The sequence below is a fragment of the Lutra lutra genome, chromosome 3 (genome assembly GCF_902655055.1).
Source record: "Lutra lutra chromosome 3, mLutLut1.2, whole genome shotgun sequence".
NCBI classification, from domain to species: domain Eukaryota; kingdom Metazoa; phylum Chordata; class Mammalia; order Carnivora; family Mustelidae; genus Lutra; species Lutra lutra.
The window spans coordinates 105,441,361-105,447,360 of record NC_062280.1 but is presented as its reverse complement, the minus strand read 5'-3'; positions in this window follow the sequence as shown (position 1 = coordinate 105,447,360).

Genomic DNA, 6,000 nt, shown 5'->3' with positions numbered 1-6,000 from the left:
GAGACACCCAGCATGTCCATCCAGCTGCCACAAGTCCCACGTGTAGGCCTTGTCACATCAAGTATAGATGCAATAAGGGGGACAGACAGACTTACACTACAAATCATTCATTGTTGACCTGAAATGCAAATTTAACTGGGTATCTTGTATTTTTATTTAGAAAATCTGACAACCCTCCCCAAGCCCAGGGATCTCTGGGTGGGCAAATCTCAGTGCTCCCCACCCACCAGCATTGTCAAAGCCCAGTTGCAGTGCTTGCTGAGAGGGGAGGAAGGAGAGAAGGACTCCCCCGACAGGGCACATAATAACATCTCCCCAGTGAGGACAGCTGGGGGACTCAAATGAAAGGGTGTGTGGCAATGCTAAGCCTCAGGGAGGAGGATGGGGAGAGGGCTGCCCCTCCGAGACCACCTCCTTCCCCATCATTTCCTCCACCCTTCCTCCGAAGGAAGCCCCATCCCCAGCCTGCGCTCTCGTTCGTCCCCCCAGTGTATAAAGACTCAACTCCTCTTAGGTGTGGGGGTGACGATGGCAGATCAGCCAGGACCTCCAGTTTTACCCAATCTTACCCCATCCTTTACAAAGCCTCCTCAGTGACTCAGGCCTCTCTGATCTCTCCGTACATTTCCACAACTAATCACACCGCTCCTTCCGTTCTGCTGTCTGATGAGTGTGACGGGCCGCAACCGAAATCCTCAGCCCCCAGCCCCTAGTGCTACAGTATGACATAGCTATTGCCTCGAACAGAAAGATGCTTTAAATCCTGGCCTGCTACCCCCTGGCTGGGGGCCTTCAGGCAAGACTTGTCATGCCTCTAAGCCTCAGTTTCCTTGTCTTCAAGGAGAGAGCTGTGCCACGGAGGTTGGTGGGGGATTCAAGAATACGACGCACAGCTCTTGGTGCCAGTCTGGCCTATAGGAGCCCCTGGGGTTCCTGTATCTCACTTTGCTTTGAGTTGGCTTATTATCATCACCTTTAATTGCAGTAAAATACACAGAATTTCAAGTTCGCCATCCCGACCGTGTTTAAGCATACAGTTCAGTGGCATGAAGCTCGCTCACGTTCTTGCACAATCACCAGCCATCCCCAGAGCTCTTTTCATCCCATAAAACCGAAACCTGCTCTCATTAAACACTGCCCCCCCTTCGCCTCCCCCAGCTGCTGGCAACCGCCATTCCCCTTTCTGCTTCCATAACTTTGACCACTCTAAGTGCAACCACACAGTATTTTCGTTGTTGTGGCAACTGGCTCATTTCACGTAGCATGATGTCCTCAAGGTTCAACCATGTTGTGGCAGGTGTCAGAATTTCCTTCCTTTTTTTAAGGACGAATAATACGCCATTGTGTGCCTACGCCACGTTTTGCTTCTCCATTCATCCGTTGGTGGACGCTTGGGCTGCTTCCAACTTCTGGCTCTGGGAATAACGCTGCTGTGAACAGAGGGGTGTGAATGTCTCTTGGAGCCCCTGCTTCCCATGCCGGTGGCACCTACCAGAAGTGGAGCTGCTGGATCTTAACGGTAGTCCTACTTTTAATTTTTTGAGGAGTCGCCATACCATTTTACCTTCCCATCCATTGGGCACAGAGTTTCCATTTCTCCACATCCTCCCCAACACTTTCTTTCTGTTCTCTGATAGTAACTCCCACCACCCATGGGGGTGAAGTGGCCATTTCCTCTATCTGGAGACCTGGTTCTCAGCAGGCACTCCACAGATGTTCGTCCTGTGAACGGGATTCTGTCCTAAGCTTTCTCTGTAAAAAGCTTTCTCTGCCTCCCTGGGAGGCAAACAGGGACTGTTTCTCGGCCTGTGGGGGACCTCAGGCCCTAGCTAGAGCCACCACCTCAGTCTGCTTTCTGGGGCAGGCTCTGGGAGGGGTGAGGGAGGGCAAGAGCCTGGTGCAGGGTCCTCACCTCGGGGTAAGCACAGCATTGTGGCTCTGTGTGCTGGTGCAGCCCAGAGACGACGTGCCTGGTCAGCTCTGACACAGCCAAGGACAAACACAGCCCCATGACTGAAGCAGTCTGTGTCCTGTGGCTGCTGATTTTTTTCCAGCTTTTGGTACTGACTTTGCTCCTCTTCCCAGATCCCAGCAGAGAGACCTTTTCTCCTCCGCTGGAGCCCCCGGTTCTCACTGCCCTACCCAAAGGCAGGATGGGTGGTACCCTGAAACCCCACCAGGAGGACCCCATCTCCATGGGGGAAGACGACCTCTCACAGACTCAGCAGCACACATGGGAGAAGGCACCCCCCCAAGGAGGCTGGGATGTGAAAACAGTAAACTCCGATGAGAACTGGTAAGCTCAGATCTCTGGAATGATCTAGAACAAGACTGAGGATGGCAGACCTGTGGATAGCCTGCTGTCCCTCTCTTCGAGGCGGAGGCTTTAACATGGCTTTGGAGCCAGAGACCTGGCTGGGTTCAAATCACAGCTCCGTCAACACATGCTGTGTGACCTCACACAGGCTCCTAACCTCTCTGAGTACTGCTAGGCACATGAGGATGTAACACCCGAATCCCAGGGTTGCCCTGTGGCTTTTCAGAGCAATCTGGGTCCTCCTAACTGCCCCCAGGGGGATCACAGCCACCGGACTGCCACTAATGAATGCAGACTCTCTGCTCTGTCCACCCCCAACTGCTACGATCCCATACCCATTGAGACCATCGGTCAGAGCAACACATGAAATTCAAGGACAACAGCCTTCCTTTTTCTGACATGATCTGGCTTGTTCTTAAGGGAAAAAACAGCCCCTCTGTGGCTCCAGCTCCATACCACCCTTTGTGTTTGGGCTTCTAGGGAAACGGAGGTCTGCTGGGGGTTTCCTTCCAGGAGCCCCTCCCTCCAGAAATTCCCCAACGGCCGCCAAGCCCACTGATAAGAAAAGTGAGCAATTTCCAGACAGAGGCCAGCACATTTCAGAGATGTGGAATGGAGGCAACACCTCTCCAGCACCCCCACCCCACCCCATCCCACCCCAACTCCCTGTGTACACAGTCACAGGTCACCTGGCCACACTCGCCACAGCATGAGACCTCCTGGAATGCACCAAAGACATGACAGGTCAACCCTGAGGAGGGCTGAGATGATCATCTCCTCCATGATTTGTCGCTCCTGCCCCTGTTCCCAAATCCTGGACATTCAGGCTATGGTGGAGGTGCGGGGTGTACTGGACCCCCACAACATACCCGGGACTTGGAAGGACAGAGATTCAGGCATTCGATAAGCATCCATTTAGCTATTATTTAGGGACCACAAACCAGGTGCCGGGCACTGTCCTGGGTATTAGGGCACACAAGTGAGCCAAACAGACCCTTTGGGCCCAAGGATGGGAGCCTCCCTGCCCCGCCCCCATGTCACTGGTGTTCAAAACTTCTGCACACTCTGCCTACTGGAAACCTCCTCCACTGAGGAAGCAGAGAAGACAGTGGGAACCCCAACCGAAGAGCAAAGTCCGAGAACGAGAAACCGCCCAGCCAAAGACAAACAAGGCCTTCAGTGCACAAAGCGATTACAACCGTGAATGCAAGGAAGTCGGAACGCACGGGAAATGAAAGCTGGCCATCCTAAGGAAGGACCCATCCATCTTCCTTACCTAGGTCAAGCTCAAAACAACTCCAAAAAGCAAATCCAAATTTTCCACTTTTTACGCCAGGAAGGGGGACGTGAGGCTGCGGGGCCAGGCCCAGGGTCTCTGACGATGCCTGAGTCAGGGCTTCCGGCTTGCAGCCTCCCCTGGTATCCGCAGCCTCCCTCCACCTTTTGCCCTCCTGGTCTGCCTCTCCCAGACTCACTCCCTGCACAGTCAGGATGGGTGTGGTCCCTCAGCACCTTTAGCGAGACTTCCGGGCCTCTGCCTCCTACGAAGTCCAGGCTCTCTGCCACAAAGGCCACAAAGCCTCCTTCCTCCCTTCTCTTCTCCCACCCCTACTCCCTTCACCCCCCCACCCCCCCACCCCCACCCCCAACCACAATCATTCACACCCTCCCTCTTCTGTCCCAGGGCCTTCCTCACTCCCTCTTCCCTGCCGCTCTCCAGCAGCTCTGCTCCTCCTCCAAACTCAACTCCCCTCCCACTCCACCCCTCTCTGGAGAAGTAAGGTGCCCCTCTGCTGGCCTTCTGTGCCCTGACCCCTGAAAGGCTGCGGACCACAGTCTTCTGTCTGTCCTGGTGCCTGGCACAGAGCAGGAAAAGATGGAAGCATTTATTGAGTACCTACGGTATGCAGGCCATATCTACAAAGGCCATCTCAAAGAACATTCTCAACAAATCCATGACGTGGTACCATTCCAGTTTACGGAGAAGGACACTGGGACCTCAGAAGAAGAGAGGGCTTCGGAGTAAAGAGTCATCACAGTAGAGAGAAAAGCAGGCAATTGGCTGTGTCCAGAAGGAGGTAGAGCTTGAATTGGGCTCAAAAAAAAAAAATGAAGAGGATTCTGGCAAACCCAAAGGAGGGAGGGAGAGAAGAGGGATGCTTTCAAGGCAGGGGCCACGAAAGAAACAAAGGCCCTGAGGTGGGGAAGCCTGAGAAGTGACTGGCAAGGCAACACAGGGCTGTTCCACTACATCAGGGATAGAGTTAGAGAAATCAGGAGCAGGAAGCCTGGAACGACCAGAAGAGCACCCGCTTGTCATGGAAACAGGGGACCTTCTGAGTAAGGGCCGGCAGTGTTTTTGAGAAAGGGAATCCTGGTTGACTCCTCCCAGGTATAAAGCCCTTCCCGAGAGGTTCAGAGACTATCAAATCTCAGCCTGCAGAAATGACTCTGGGAGGCAAACCCGCTGTCCCAGTCCCCACCTTCCATGACACCTCTCCTCCCAGGGACCCTCCCCTGCAGAGCGGTCCTTACCTCCACTTCCCTAAGCCCTGGCTCGGGTTATTGTGTGACTGAGGTCAGCCTTCCTTAGAGAAGTGAGTTGCATGTTGTACTCATGTGTGGGTACACCTGTGAACACACGCTCCTGCCCCAGCAAACCGAAGGTGGAGCCTGTCTGCCTCTTTCCCTGAGACCCACCCAACCTCTGCACACAGTTCGGGTTCCCAGTCAGCTCGGCTTCCCCAGTGGCTGCAGCAAAAGCACCCGCAACGCCAGCAGCTGGCATGGGGGAGCGCACGTGCCTGCTGGATCTGGAGAACAGCATGGGAGTCATCAGGGAAACCGGGACCATGAGCCCAGGGACGAATGAGGGCACCTGTCTTAGGCAGGCTGCCAACCCTGCTCAAAGGAAAAACTCCTAACAGAAGGAGGAAGGTCCCAGATGGTTACACTCTGGGGGAACCCCCAGCTCATGCTCCCTGCACTTGTTCCAGAATGATCAGAGTAGCAATAGGGTTGGTGCTCTAACCTCCCAAATCAGCCCCAGGGATCCTGTGTACATCAGACCCTTCATCTGTAAGGTGGCCAGGCAGAAAGGCCAGGGGTGCTGCCTCTGCCCCTCAAGGTTTTTCCAGGTGCTTGGCTCTGACCCCCACCGACACCTCAGCCCTTGAATGGACCATGTGATAAGTCATCCTCAGAACTGCCTGTTGGCTCAGTGGGCGCTGTTGCTTGATGGGCAAGGGAAGAGGGTCTGGTGATGAAGACACAGCCACCTGAGGAGCCCCTAGCCCTGGAGATGCCTTCACTGCACTCAGGAGGGAGAATGTGGTTAAGTGGGGCGAGAAGCATCGCAGGGGGTCCCGTCCTGCTTAGCAGTGGCCAGCCCTGAACGGTAGTCATGGCACACAATCTGGCTGGCCCTTCTGTCTTCGGCGATTGAAGATTTGGCCAAACCACTGGTCAGACAGATTTTCCCCCAAGCCCCGCGTTAATTGGGTTTTGGATTCTACAACCCACACTCCTGAGCTGGAGCTCCTGGGCTTCAAGGTGGGGGCCATGACCCGAAGCCAAACCTGGCGGACACCTGGGCTCTGCTTGCCTGTACAGCGAGCCCGGGGAAAGCAGCTTCGGGGGCTGGCTCTGAGATGCCCCGGCTGGTGGGCTTCCAAGTTCCTTGG